The sequence below is a fragment of the Silurus aristotelis genome, assembly GCF_946808225.1.
Source record: "Silurus aristotelis genome assembly, chromosome: 12".
Classification (NCBI taxonomy): domain Eukaryota; kingdom Metazoa; phylum Chordata; class Actinopteri; order Siluriformes; family Siluridae; genus Silurus; species Silurus aristotelis.
The window spans coordinates 4,912,100-4,928,141 of NC_139585.1; the positions used below are offsets into that span (position 1 = coordinate 4,912,100).

At 38.4% G+C, this 16,042-nt stretch overlaps 2 long non-coding RNA genes across 3 annotated transcripts; both read right to left on the bottom strand.

Annotated features, from left to right (window-relative positions):
- Nucleotides 1-5,314: 5,314 nt before the first annotated feature.
- On the bottom strand, nucleotides 5,315-11,426 carry LOC310734554. Of its 2 annotated transcripts, none has more exons than XR_014536076.1 (3): nucleotides 11,358-11,426; nucleotides 5,480-5,570; nucleotides 5,315-5,391 (listed from the first exon to the last, which is right to left on the bottom strand). It is a non-coding gene; the product is annotated as an uncharacterized lncRNA (long non-coding RNA). The 2 variants fall into 2 exon arrangements; XR_014536077.1 differs by lacking the exon at nucleotides 11,358-11,426 and adding an exon at nucleotides 6,208-6,298.
- A 154-nt stretch (nucleotides 11,427-11,580) lies between these two features.
- On the bottom strand, nucleotides 11,581-14,052 carry LOC310734394. Its single transcript, XR_014536037.1, has 3 exons — nucleotides 13,892-14,052; nucleotides 13,190-13,278; nucleotides 11,581-13,101 (listed from the first exon to the last, which is right to left on the bottom strand). It is a non-coding gene; the product is annotated as an uncharacterized lncRNA (long non-coding RNA).
- Nucleotides 14,053-16,042: the final 1,990 nt, after the last annotated feature.

Below are 16,042 nucleotides of genomic sequence, written 5' to 3' on the forward strand. Positions count from 1 at the left end.
GGCAGGACAATTTTAGGCAGGTGGTCATAATGTTAATGCCTAACCAGGGGCCATAATATTATATCTGGACAGTGTCATTGGCAAACATCATAGTCAATGGAGACTCCTCTCTGACCTTGTCCTTCAACCTGTCCATCACCACTGCAAACAGGAAAGGTTTGAAACAGTAAATCAGAGCTGATCCTTGATGCAGTTCCACCTCCATCTTGAACCTGTCATTCCTACTGCACACTTCACTGCTGTCTCACTGTCCTCATACATGTCCTGCACCACCCTCCCATACTTCTCTGACAGACCTGACTACCTCATACAATACCACAACTCCAATACCACTCTGTCGTACACTTTCTCTAAATCCACAATGCAACTTCTTCTGACTATGCTTCTCCATCAACATTCTCAAAGCAAATAATGCATCTGTGGTGCTCTTCCTCAGCATGAAACCATACTGTTGCTCACAGAAGATCTCCTCTTTTCTCAGCCTGGCTTCCACTACTCTTTCCCATAACTTCATGGTGTGACTGATCAACTTTATTCCTCTGTAGTTACTGCAGATCTGCACATCTCCCTTATTTATAAAAGATCGGTACCAGCACACTCCTTCTCCATTCCTCAGGCATCCTCCCACTCTTCAAAATCTTGTTGAATTATCTGTTTAAAAGCTTTACTGCCATCTCTCCTAAGCATCTCCATGCTTCTACTGGTATGTCATCTGGTCCTACCGACTTTCCACTCTTCATCCTCTCAATCACTGCTCTCACTTCCTTCTTACTAATCCTATCCACCTCCTGCACCATCTCAACATTATCCAACCTTCTCTCTCTCATTTTTCTCATTCATCAGCTGCTCAAAATACTCTCTCCATCACACTTTCCTCACTAGTCAACACATTTCCATCTCCATCCTATATTGCTCTTACTTGCAGAACATCCTTCCCAGCTCGGTCTCTTTGCCTGGCCAAATCCTACTCTACAAATCCTTTTCTCCTTCCTTAGTGTCCAAACTCTCATACAGCTCCTCATATGCCTTTTCCTCTGCTTTAGCCACATTTCCTAGTACTCCTGCCCACTTTTCTCATCTCTGACAATCCCAATTCTGTTTCTCTAACCTCTTTTTCTTTATGCTTTGGTGCACTTCCTTATTCTAGCTCCACATTTCTTTGTCTCCCTTTCTATTTTCAGATGTCACACCAACTACCTTTCTGCCCAATCATTCAGTAATGTCTATGATTTACTTCAGTACATGCCAGAGCCCAAACTTCTTTACTTTACTTGAGTAAAAAAAAATTGTCAGAACTTTAACTTTTACCCGAGTATTTTTCAAACATGGGTATATGTACTTCTACTTAAATAAAGGATGTATGTACTTTTGTGTGATGTGTGTGTGTGTGTGTGTGTGTGTGTGTGTGTGTGTGTGTGTGTGTGTGTGTGTGTGTGTGTGTGTGTGTGTGTGTGTGTATTGGGGGGCAAAAACAACACCCGTTAGTAAACAAGTGAGAAAATAAAAAAATTTTTCACACACATCACACAGAAACAACTTTCTAATAAAGCGTTTAAAACTACTTGTCAAGCGCTAGAAGAAACTGACAATGCCTTTTTTTGGATACTGACTGGAACATGTTTGCCTCACAGGCCACACTGGACTCTCACACAGACATGGACATTTACACTTCATCTGTTTTGGACCATATTAACACATGCATTGACAATGTCACTACTGTCAAACACGTGAAATGCTTTCCTAATAAGAAACCATGGATGAACTCTGAAGTCCGTCTCCTGTTGAAAGCAAGAGATGCTGCCTTTAAATCTGGCAGGGCAGAGGACTACAACAGAGCCAGGGCCAACCTGAAAAGAGGCATCAGGAAAGCAAAACTCACATACAAACTCCACATAGAAGAGCACTTCCACAACTCTGACCCCAGACGCATGTGGAAAGGCATCCAGTCCATCACAGACTACAAACGCACAGCTCAACCAACCAGCAGTGCCTTCCAACCGGACGAGCTCAATCACTTTTTTGCTTGTTTTGACCAATGCACAGAACATTTCACAACAACAACGGACTCTTCTGCTTACAGCCCACTTTCACTCCAGACAACGGACGTCTATTCAGTGTTTAGCAGTGTGGATGCACTAAAGGCAGCTGGCCCAGATGGCATACCGGGACGTGTTCTCAGAGCATGCGCTGGACAACTGGCACAGGTTTTTACTGACATTTTCAACTTGTCATTGGCCCAAGCCACCGTACCTACATGCCTGAAGACCACTACCATTATACCAGTGCCTATGCACTCAGCTGCTGAATGCCTGAATGACTTTCGACCAGTTGCACTCACCCCTATCGCTATGAAGTGCTTTGAGAAACTGATCCTGAATCACCTCACTGCGGGCCTACCACCTACACTGGACCCACACCAGTTTCCCTATCGCCCGAACAGGCCAACAGAGGATGCAGTTTCCACAGCTCTTCATTCAGCCCTTACCCACCTGGATAAAAGCAACACGTACATCAGAATGCTGTTCATTGACTTTAGCTCTGCGTTCAATACAGTCCTCCCCACTGTACTGATCACTAAGCTCAGTGAACTGGGTATCTGCACCTCCACTTGCAGATGGATTCTCACCAACAGACCTCAATCTGTCAGGTTGGGTAACCAGGTATCCTCAACCCTCATTCTGAACACTGGCATCCCGCAGGGCTGTGTTCTGAGCCCACTGCTCTACTCCCTGTTCACCCATGATTGTGCTTCTCTGTATAAATCCAACATCTTCATCAAGTATGCAGATGACACCACCATGGTCAGCCATATCGACAACAACAACGAATTGGCCTACAGGGAAGAGATCCGCAATCTAGCAGCGTGGTGTGCCAACAACAACCTGGCTCTCAACGCCACAAAGACCAAAGAGCTCATTGTGGACTTTCGGAAATCCAACAGCAGGAGACATCTACCTGTCAGCATCAATGGAACTGAGGTAGAACGAGTCTCCAGCTTTAAGTTCCTAAAAAAAAAGATCACATCTCCAAGGATTTGACATGGCAGCAGATGTACTTCTTGAGAAGTCTCATCTGTCCCCTGGGATTTTAACGAGCTTCTACGACTGCATCATTGAGAGCATCCTGACCAACTCCATCACCGTATGGTACGGAGGCTCTACTGTGAGTGAACGAAAAGCCCTGCAAAGGGTGGTCAAAACCGCCCAACACATCACTGGCACCCAACTACCTGCCATTGAGCACCTTCACCACAGCAGATGTCTGCGCAGAGCTCACAACATTATCAGGGACTCTTCACATCCCAGTCACAAACTGTTTAACCTCCTTCCATCACGAAGGAGATACAGGAACTTGCGCACCAGAACCAGCAGGTTCAGGGACAGCTTTTTTCCATCCACCATCACACTACTGAACGCTACACTACACCGCTAAATCACCACAAAACAAACACAAAACAAAACAAAACACTGTATATAACCTCTGTACTATACATGTACATATTACATAGTATATCTTGTATATATGTATATCTAGTATATATGTTTACATATTATCACTATAACTTGCTGTAAATATGCCATATATTTATTTGCACTTTTGCACGACTGCTACATTTTGCACTTCTGGTAGATGCCAAACTGCATTTTGTTGCTATATACCTGTATTATGCAATGACAATAAAGTTGTATCTATCTATCTATCTATCTATCTATCTATCTATCTATCTATCTATCTATCTATCTATCTATCTATCTATCTATCTATCTATCTATCTATCTATCTTTTTATTCTTTAAAAGGGGTTTAAATATGAAATCAATGTGGATAAACATTTGTAAAACAATTCCTCAGAACATTTTAAAGCCACAATGTACAATATCACACAAAGAAATAAAAATAATATATAGAATCAGTTCGGATCAATAAACCAAAAAAAAAAATCAAATACAGTAAATAAGTGCAGAAATGCCACGCTGCAGACAGAATTTGCATTTCACATGTCGGCATCTGAAATTAAATCGGCTAAATTGCCTGTGCGAGCACGCTCCGTGTACAGCGCATCATCGTTACCCAAAAAAAAAAAAAGAATTTAAAATTAATTTACAGAATATTACAAAAATTGTTAGTTTCTTTCTTTTCACATTTTTTTTTTAGAGCATTATAATATGAGTCTGTATGCATGCATGTGCTCGGAGTTGGGGTCTAAGACAGACATGGTTGAAGGACACAGTGTCTGATGAGAAATGGAGCTCAAGTCAAAATACAAGGCTTCAGAACAGATATATGACTTGGTTTAAATGGCCGCATGCTACACCAAAACTAGCTCAGGTTAATACCTGTTACCTGCAAAATGGCCAGTAGTCATAGAATTAAAGTACATTTGGAAATTTTGGGGGATCAGGAAAAACAAAGACAAGACCTTGACAATAAAATGAGGATGAGTAAGTTGACAGCAGAAAAGCTAAAAATGTAACATAATATAAAAAATTTGATAGAAATGTAATAGAAATTTTAGACATAGAATTCGGATTTACTCACAGTTTGTCCAAAGAGAGATATTGTATATCGTATATGATGTATTTAATACTTCATTGGAGCTAATAATAATAATAATATGAATGATAATAATATAATGATAATAATATTATTGACAAAACAATCGAGTTCTTCTCATTTGAGAGGTGCATTTCAAACAATCTGTATGTTTTCTATTTAGATTTTATTTATTCAGTAGCTCACAGTGCATATTACTACAAACCCCGTCGCTCTGTAATGTGTAAAGGACACCACATTTCATCTTGTTTTTTGCAATATTTGTGATTTAGAATTTTTCATAAGGTGGGATTAGCACCTCTTTCTCGTAACGCAAAAAAGACTTATCGGCTATGTTTGCACCAAAGCAGGTCTTTATCTTAAAACAGGTGCCATTACCAAAGGCAGTCAAATTATTTGTAAGTGAAGTTGATGCGAACCTGCCAAATCTAATTTCCTGACCACTTTCAGCTAAATCAAAAGAAATGTTGGTCTTACGGTAAACATCAGTGCATTTTTTCACTTGATACTTTTGTATGGCGCGTGTTAGCAAAAAATGGTAGGCTTTATAATTGAAATGTGTTTTATATTTTGGCCTTCCTGAGCTCACAGCATCATTGAGCTTTGAATAGGACCCAGTAGGGGATGTGTAGACTTTTATTATCCTTTCAAAATAATCCGTAATGTTCATGTATGTGTTTCAAGTTGTATTCAAATTTACATCAAATTTTAACTCTTCAGGTAGAGTTTTATTTGTAATCCGTATGAACATTTTATTGTCACAGCCTATGAATTGATCATCGACAGAATCTGGTGCCATGTCCAGTTTATATCCAGAGTCTGATGTCCGGGACAGTTTCTATTAAACAAATAAAGAAGAAACATTTTTTGTGCAAAACTAGTGATTAAAAAATGTCTGGTTAGTTTAACTGGACATAGAAACTCACCACCGGGCAGCAAACAGTAAAAATAATGAGAAGTGCAGGGACGATGTTGTTGCCGGTGCTGGAGAACTTCACAGCTGTCGTCATTTTTAATCTAAAAAGAGAAGCAAATTCCACATGTATGTCTATTTTGTGTCAGTGTTTTGATCGTGTGTTGTATCCAACAGATGTTTTCATTTCTTATTATTTTCTATTCGATATAGTGTTGTCACTCATTGCATTGTTGTTTGTTGTTGTATTTTTTTTATTTTTTTGCTTCGGTTTAAATATACAAGCTTTGTTGGTTTTAAAAAAAACATTTGTAGCTGATGCTTCATGATGATTCCTTTTGTCCAAAATTGAGACCAGTTTAAATCAAATTAATGAATTCATATTTTGATAAATATTTGAATTGATATAATAAAGAAGTATTGTGCATCATCACAATTATAAATTAAGTTGGCAAAAACAACAGCTGTTAAAAACCAATATCTACTCTTACAATTTAACCTGTAAGGAAAATTATTTCTTTAAAAATTTTGTCCTGATCTTTTGCGTATCTGAGGCAATAGCACAATTGGATCTATAAAATAAACATGAAGAATATTAAAAGATTCACAATCAAGAATCTAACACATTCTACCATTAATATTTTCAGTTGTAAACAACAACAATATATTTATAAGTGATTAAACTGAATCTGATACTATAACGATTTGTAACGTAATATGTAATGTGATCAGAATACTCACAGCTCCGATGCTTTCAAGACTTAAATATTAGTTTCCCTTTAGGCTCTAAGTTATCGTGTGTTACGAGGACGTGCTCAAACAATCACCTCTGGAATTCTTACTATCTTTTTACATACAGTTAATCTTTGTAGCGAATTCAGCTGAAGTTGTTCTTGTCTAATAAAAGCACCATTTCAGCATTATTTACATACAACGCTTTTTAACCCCAGTGCAAAAACAGAGTTGTTTTCAGCTGACGGTACGAAGTTGTTTAACAGTTTTAAAGTGTGACTGTGTGTGCAGTAAACTTGTTACACTGTGTTTCTCAAATGTGTGTTAGATAGATGAAAATGAAATGAAAGAATGAAAGTCAGTAAAAGTAAGACAGAGTACATGTGTGTGAATGAGAGGGAGGGCAGTGGAGTGTTGCGGTTGCAGGGAGAAGAGGTGGAGAAGGTGGAGGAGTTCAGGTACCTGGGGTCAACAGTGCAAAGTAATGGAGAGTGTGTTAGAGAAGTGAAGAAAAGAGTGCAGGCAAGGTGGAGTGGGTGGAAAAGAGTGATAGGAGTGATTTGTGATAGAAGAGTATCTGTGAGAGTGAAAGGGAAAGTTTATAGGACTGTGGTGAGAGCTGCGATGTTGTATGGATTAGAGACAGTGGCATTGAGTAAAAGACAGGAGGTGGAGCTGGAGGTAGCAGAGCTGAAGATGTTGAGATGTTCGTTGAGAGTGACGACGATGGACAGGATTGGAAATGAGTTTATTAGAGGGACAGCACATGTAGGACGTTTTGGAGACAAGGTGAGGTGTGATGGAGATGGTTTGGACATGTGCAGAGGAGGGACATGGGGTATATCAGTAGGAGAATACTGAGGATGGAGCCACCAGGAAGGTGGAAAATAGGAAGATGAAGGAGGAGGTTTATGGATGTGGTGAAGGAAGACATGCAGGTAGATGGTTTGAAAGAGGCGGATGTAGAGGACAGGGGGGTGTGGAGACGGATGACGTAATGGGGAAAAGACTAGTATTTGTCTTAGAGTCAGTAACATTCTAGTTCTTTAATTAGTTAATAAATTATATAATTTACATCCCTTTTTACAACATATTTTTGCCAAACTAAAAGCAAATAAACTGTGTTAGATATTTTTCTATTTGATGATTTCTGAGAATTACAAGAGTAATCGTGAGCACCAAAACAAAAAACAACAAAAAAATAAATAAATAATAAATAAATGTAGTTGTTTTCAGCTGATGGAAAAAGGTTGGTTAGCAGTTTTTTAAGTGTAATTGTGTGTGCAGTAAACTTGTTATGGGTAACCATAAAGGGTTACAACAGAACAAAAATCAAGTGGGTAAAACAACTTTTATTTTCTTTCACACACAAACAACTTTCTAATAAAGCGATCAAAACTGTCTGTCAAGTGCTAGAAGAAACTAATGATGCATCTTTTTTGAGAGTTCGCTTGCCTTGTGCCTGTGTTGTTTTATTTTATTTCAGTTGCCATTGTTGCTTTTGTGCAATAGATACATACCAGTTTATTTGTGTTTAGTAATTAAATATTTTTTTTATATTTTTAAGATCATTCTACAGGAGTCCCGTGAATAATTTTATTGTCCCGCAACTTGCACACACGAGTATTTTATCGCCCGCCCCTGCATTCACCAATTAAATCTGGTCCCGAGCTGCACTCATTTGCATCAGGTCCTGTGGGGGAATGCAGGCTGCTACCACAGACGTAGACTAGTTTTACGAAGCTAACAATGAGCGCAGCAGAAGGCAACAAGAAGTCTGGTGTTAACGTGGATGAGACAGAGGGAGTCAGTAATATAAACATGACTGAGAACAGAGACGTCACCTTTCTCTGCTTGTGTTCTATATGGTGTTTTTTTTTTCAGTCTGGATACATTCATTAAATAACAAAATGTGGAATTTGTTGTGTATTAATATGTTAATATGACGTGAGGTCCAGTTACCAGCGTGACACTAAAACAGGTAGTAATAATGGCTACATTTTTTTTAAATAGACCCCAAACTTCTTTACTTTAAATTGAGTGAAAAAGTGTATTCAGTACTTCAACTTTTACCAGAGTCTTTTAATACATGAGTATCTGTTCTTCTCCTTGAGTGAAGGATGTGTGTACTTTTGCCACCTCTGGTATTTCCTGAGGAGACCTAAAAAGAGCCGTCTGTGCTACAGGACTCTGGAGAACTTTTACAGTTGTGCCATTGAGAGCATCCTAACAAACTGCATCTCAGTGTGGCACAGCAGCTACACTGTTCGGACCATAAAAGCCCTTCAGAGGGTGGTGAAAACTACCCAACGAATCACCAGCACTCATCTACCCACCTTGGAGAACATTTACAATAAATGCTGCCTGCAAAGGGTGAGGGGAATCATCAAAGTTACCTCTCACCCCGACCATGGACTATTTACCCGTCTCCCATCGGGCAGAGTGAAGAATAGCTTTTTTCCTGCAGCTGTTACTGCACTGAACAGCTGATCGTCATACAATGCTAACAACACACTACTGCACTGTCACTTTCTGTGTATTTTGCACTGCTTTAACCACTATGCATTTTTGCTTCATCGATAACAGGTTTATCATTGCACTACTGGTTATTCCACCCATATTTATTCTGTATATTCATAAATTCATACTTATACATATCTATATAATGTCAGCTGTAAAATCACAGCTTTACATGGCAAGGGGCAACCAAAATTTTAAGTATTTAGCCCAGCCACCGAAGTTTCCTCAGATAAATTTTCATATTGGAACAGATTCTATAGAGTAAAACCAAACCACTAAAAGTAGTTTTTTTTTTTTTTTTTAATATATATATATATATATATATATATATATATATATATATATATATATATATATATATATATATATATATATATATATATATATATATATATAAGCGCACACATTTACACACACAGACTCGCTTTTGCTTTTAAAAAAACACAAGCTGCAAAATGGGAACTACCCCAACCGCAAATGAAATATGCACATTGTGATATGTGTGTTTATGGCCATGATAATTGCATACAGACCACAAGGTAGTGCAGAATTGCAGAATATATTCAAAAAAGACAAGTTGCATAAGAAGCGGTTTTTCAGAGTAGTGTGGTTACTCACACGGGTTATGCATAAGTGTGATACCTTACGCAATTATGATTAGATGTACAGCTGTGTTTATTTATTCAGGCTTAACAATATACCATAGTAAAAGGTAAAATGGCAGGGCAGAGAAATGGAACACTGTCCTAGAGAAGAAAAAATAGTACAATAAGGCTTTGCACCTGCAGCAGAGGGGATCGGGATTTGGACTACATTAATGCCATGTGTTGCTTTTCTTCCAGGCAGCAGCAGCATCAGAGAGGACAAAGATTCCCTCCCTGTGCAACTCCTGGCTTGTCACGAAAAGCCCCATCCATGGCATCTCGGCAGGTTCTCCTGACTTCCTATTGGACCAAAGTTGTTTAGCGCTGCACTCCACCACCGAATTGGCACTGCACGGCTTTGCCACTGGCCACACCTTGGTGCCTTCACCCACACACATGCCCCCCTTTCACATGCCTAAAAAGGTGGTAAAGAGGTGGTTACAACAAAAGAGATAACTGAACAGGTGGCATTGGAATATTCCACCACCTCGCACTATACCTTTCCTCAAGACAAGCCCATGCCCACTCAGTCAGAACCGCAAAAAAGCATTAAAAATAAATGGCAACCAAACCCACATGCTGTTATACACAAGAAGCACCATTACTCTAGCACGGGAAGCCATGCTGCCAGGGACTGCAAAGGTGCGATCCCAGTCATCTGCATACATGGGGACATACATGATTTTCCCAAAGCCAAAGTGTGGGTGGGAAGCAATAAAGGCAAGTGGTCACTTCTGGTTGGGCTCATAACCAATTTACCTGTCCTTCTACTCATAGGGAGAGACTGACAGGCAGACTGACAGGCAGACTTCTGGTTGGGCTCATAACCAATTTACCTGTCCTTCTACTCATAGGGAGAGACTGACCAGGGTTCCTGGCAGATGTAGTCCCTGTAAGAAAGGCCCAAGGCACCAGGCAAAGTCAAATGCATCTACATAAAAAAACACAATCACAAACAGCGCTTATGGCATGGTAAGCGGAAAACAATGACACCGGCGCCAAATGTAAGTCAAATGTTTTCACTAACCCAGTCTTAACTGTGCTCCACCAGGTTACCCAGGAAGGAAACTTTGGATGTTCTGTTTGCTGCAAGAGAGATCCCCCAAGCTTTCACAGATTTCACCCCGTTCACGCTCCTATTTGGGAGAAGACCACAACGACTGTTAGACGTGGCCAAGCAGGGGATTAGGTGCTACTAGTTCCTGGCACACTGGCAAAGACTGTATACAGTCCTCCAGAAAGTCAGCCAGGTAAACTGAAACAACATGGTAAGAGATTGGACAATTTTACATAAAATGTGTACTTTTGATTGAATACAGTTTATTTTTTTATTTCAATATTACAAAATTAAAGTGAGGTCTACATTGTTTTTCCAAAGTTGTTAGTGTATTTTTAAGTTACATATACTAACATTTTCTGATTAGCATTTGAGTATTTGTACTTTAACTATAAATGCATTACTACCATTTACTACAACCCAAATTCTGGAAGAGCCAATATTTTATTTACAATAGAATAAAGAGAACATAACAAATGTTTAAACCTGGTGTCAATTAACTTAGATTAGTTGCTAGATGTTCTTCCAGCTGCATATTTTCAAAATTTCTGGGTTTTTCAGCCCTTTGTTGCCCCCCGTGACAACTTATTGCCTGTTGCAGGCATCACATTTGAAATGAGCTTATTTTGTGCATAAAGTGTAAAATTTCTCAGTTTAAACATTTGTTATGTTCTCTATGTTCTATTGTGAATAAAATATTGTCTTATGTAATATGAAAGTCTTTACGTTTTTATTTCAATCAAATTGAAATAATGTTGCAACATTTCCACAACAATTCGGGATGTATTTCATCATTAGTACTTGTCAACGGAATGGCAGTTAAATTTCACAATATTTGAAATGACTAATCAGTTTCAGTAAGGAGCTTATTAAAAGAAAACATTGTACAGAGTATTTTCTATACAATTGTGTTTTTCAGTCATTAACAGATGACATACCGGTAGAAGCATGGAGATGTTTAGGAGAGATGCAGTGGAGTTTTTAACCAGATTGTTTAACAAGATTCTGGAAGGTAAGAGAATGCCTAAGGAATGGAGAAGGAGTGTGCTGCTACTGATCGTTAAGAATAAGGGAGATGTGTAGACCTGCAGTAACTACAGGGGAATTAAGTTGATCAGTCACACCATGAAGTTATGGGAAAGAGTAGTGGAAGCCAGGCTGACAAAGACAACATTTATTTTCTTTCTCACTCAGCACACAGAAAGCACTTTCTAATAAAGCAACCAAAACTGCCTGTCAAATGATAGACGAAAGAGACAATGACTTTTTTTTTAAAATCTTTTTTAAGTTGAAATTAAAATGAAAAGAAAATGTATAAAAACATTTCAGATCAACAAACAAAAAATAACAAATCAATAACTGCAGAAAGGCCACAAGATTTGCATACAACAAAAACAATTGAATGTTGATTTGCAGAATTAGACATTGTTAGCTTTTTTTTCATATGTATTATCACAATAGGCTCCATGTAAGCTTGTGCTGATCCAAGGCAAAATGTTTGAAGGAGTTCAATTCAACACCTGTAACTCAAATTGGTTTAAATGACCGCATGCTACACCCAAACCAGCTCAGGTTGATATGCGCTACCTGCAAAATGGCCAGTAGTCATAGAATCTTGGACATTTACAATTAATGAAATTCTGTGGGATCAGGAAAAACACAAAGGACAACCTTAACAATAAAATGAGGATGAGTATGTTGACTTTGACTTCAGAAAAGCTGAATAAGTGACGAACAGATACATTTTAAAAAGTTAATTGTTGATACAAAATATCTAATATTGAATAGAAATTAATAGAAATTTCAGTAACAAAAAAAAATCACCTCACAGAGCACTAAGGAAATGTGGATTTACATAATATAATATTTTATATTTTTAAACTTACTTCATTAAAGCTAATGATAAAAATATAATAATAATAATATTAATGATACAAAAATCGAGTTCTTCTAATTAGCAAGGAGCATTTCAAACAAGCTGTTTTATAAATGTGTTTTATTCAGATTTTAATAATTTTTTAGCAGCGCACAGTTCATATTACTAAATTTGCCAGTGCTCTGTAGAGTGTAAACGATCCTGCAATTCATTGTGTTATACATAACATTTGTGATTATGAATTTTTCATAAGGTGGGATTAGCACCTCTTTCTCACTAGGGATCACAGACATACTGGATATGCGTGCACCAAAGCAGGTCCTAATTTTAAAACAGGTGTTTGTACCAAATCCAGGCAAGGTAGATTTAAGTGAAGTTGACGCAAACCTGCCGAATCTCATCTGCTGACCACGAAAAGCGGAATCAAAATTAACGTTGGTCCACCGGAAAACATTAGTGCATTTCTTCAATTGATACGTTTGTATGGCACGTGTTAGCAAGAAATGGTAGGCTTTATATTTGAAATGTGTTTTATATTTTGGCCTTCCTGAGCCCACAGCATTATTGAGCTTTGAATAAGACCCAAAAGGAGACGTGTAGACTTTTATTATCCTTTTAAAATCATTCTTAATGTTCTTGTATTCGTTCCAAGTTGTAGTAAAATCTACATCAAATTTGAACTCTTTAGGTAGAATCTGTTGTTTAATCTGGTAGAACATGTTTTTCTCACAGCCTATGAATTGATCATCAACAGAATCTTGTGCCATGTCCAGTTTATATCCAGAGTGTGATGTCCGGGACAGTTTCTATTAAACAAATAATGAAAAAACATGGTTTGTGCAAAACTAGTGATTAAAAAAGTCTGTTCACTTCCAAATGGAGACAAAAACTTACCACTTGGCAGCAAACAGTAAAAATAATGAGGAGTGCAGCGACGATGTTGTTGCCGGTGCTGGAGAACTTCACAGCTGTCATTTCTTTTACTAAAAAAAGATCAATTTCACATGTATGTCTACTTTGTGCTACAGTTGCTTCAGTTATATGGATTATATATATTTAAGCAAACATTATGACATTAGAATAATGAACTATCATTCATTATGGCACCTGTTAGTGGGTGGGATATAGTAGGCAACAAGTAAACATTTTCTCCTCAATCTTGATGTGTTTGAATCAGGCAAGCGTAAGCATTTAAGGGAGTTTGACAAGGGCCAAATTGTGATGTCTAGACGACCGAGGCAAACTACATTATGAGCACCTGCCTAATATTTTGGTTCCTGTTTTGCTGCCAAAACAGTCGTGATCCATCAAGCATTAACAGCATTAATTTCTTTAGCAATGTGAGATACAGTAGCTAGAAAAATTTTGGTCCTTGATCAACTCGCACAAATCCTTACACCTGCCCATTTTTCCTGCTTCCAACACATTGACTTTGGAGGCAAAATGTTAATTTGCTGATTAATAAATATATTCCACCCACTAACAAGTGTCACAAATAATGCAGAATTTTGTTTTAAATGTAGAATTCTTGAAAGAGAAAAAAATTAAAAATCAGATACTATAATATTTCTGGTGTGATGTGATCATAATACTCACAGCTCTGGTGCTTTCAAGACTTCTTCTATATTAGTTTCCCTTTAAGCTCTAAGTTATTGTGTGTAAAGAAAACATGCTCAATCAATCACCCCTGAGATTTGTCCAATCTTTTTGCCTATAGGTGATAGTTTGCCTACAGGTTTCCTGATACAGCTGAAGTTGTTAAAGCCACATCTCACCATTATTTATACACAACTTTGTTTAATCCTAATACCATAAATGGAGTTGTTTTCAGATGACAGTACAAGATTGGTTAAAAGATTTAAAGTGTCATTGTGTGTAGTAGTAAACTTTTTACACTGTGTTTCTCACAGTTACATTAACCCTTTTATGTTATTTGGGTTGAATTGACCTGTTTTACATTTTCACATAGTACTAATACTGTTTTTTTTTTTACCTGATATTTAATGGCCTTGGCTTATTTTTTGTGACAGATAATTGAGTACACACACCAATTCAGAGGGCTTTAGAGCTCATATTCAAAAAGAGTCAGGCACATAGTGATGTGGAAGAGAAAGGTGTCTCAGAATATGAGGATAGTAAAAAAATTAATTCAGAGTATTTAAATTATGGAAGTAAATTCTTAGATTGGCTTCACTCAGAATATGCACCACAAGGAGCTCCACAAATGGCTGCTGGAGCAGCCCAAGAGCCAGCCACTACAAAAGCCCCACAATCAGCCAGTGGAGCAGCCCCACAGACTTATTTGTCTTAGAACGGCATATTGAATTATCTTGAATAAGAGATCCCTAACGCTCAGGTGCTAACATGACACGGATGGTACAAGGACCCACACAATTTGCTGTGAGTCATGGTCATCCTTTGAGCCGCTGATTTCTAACAATTTAGAAAATTATTTTGGATATGATCAATCTTGAGGAGAGTTTTCAGTGACCAGTGAAAAAAGATGAACAACATGAATCTGCATGCCTAACTTTAGCCCTAACCCATTCTTGCTGGTGTCTATAGGTCAAAAGGTGAGTTGTCTGAAAGTGTGTGGAAATGCTGAGATCAGGAGAGCAATGTTTAGAGCCACAATGTCTTTTAAGAGCATCAAAGTATTCTTAAGGATCATTCTACAATCTAATGCATGAAACAAGCTCATTTATACAGGGATGCCAGATGGAGGAGCTTCTGAAAGAAACCAGGGGACACAGGTCTCAGTGGCCACAACATTACCAGTGACAATTTTTTTCATGCCATACAGCCTAAAACAGCGTCTCTAAAGAAAGATAACAATGGTTCAAACAATCAAGAAAAATAAGAGAGAGCTCCCGTCTGAGATTCTAACTGTGAAGAAAAGGCCAGTCCATTCCTCCAACTTTTTTTGGTCACAGCCAACACTGTGCACAATGCGCAGTCCCTCATAAACTCGTTTCTAGTTCTGTCCATCGTCATCACTCCCAATGAAAATCTCAACATCTTCAGCTCTGCTACCTCCAGCTGCCTCCTGTCTTTAAGTCAATGCCACTGTCTCTAAACCATACAACATCTCAGGTCTCACCACAGTCCTATAAACTTTCCCTTTCACTCTTGCAGAGACCCTTCTATCACAAATCACTCCTGCCTGCACTTTTTTCTTAACTTGTCTATCACTCTCTCCATTACTTTGCATTGTTGACCCCAGGTACCTGAACGCCTCCACCTTCACCACTTCTTCTTCCTGCAACCACACCACTCCACTGCCCTCCCTCTCATTCACACACATCTACTCTGTCTTACTCCTACTGACTTTTCATTCCCCTTCTTTTCAGCATTTAAAAGACTTGCTGTTTCTCCTTTTGACTTGCACACTCCTGGTAAAATGAGAAAGCCAATGTAGGCTTGCAAGTCAGTCACATCAAGTCTTTACAATTGTCCCCCTTTGGGTCTTATTTTCCTTCTCTCTAAGTTTGTCATTTCAAGTACAAGGTGGTATCAAAAAGGTTTTTAGACTATGTTTGTGCCAAAAGACATCGTCCTGGGTACGTGCGTTACCACATCTGCAAAATTTCATCATGGACAGCAAGTTAACAACATGATAGTGGCTTTTTCTGTGGCTTCAGTTGCGGTTCTAATCGCCTTCCTCTTTGCCTCCTCAGTGCTGCCTAGTTGAGTAAGTACTTTACAGAGTGAACGCCCTGCAAAATCTTTACAGCCCACCTTCAACGG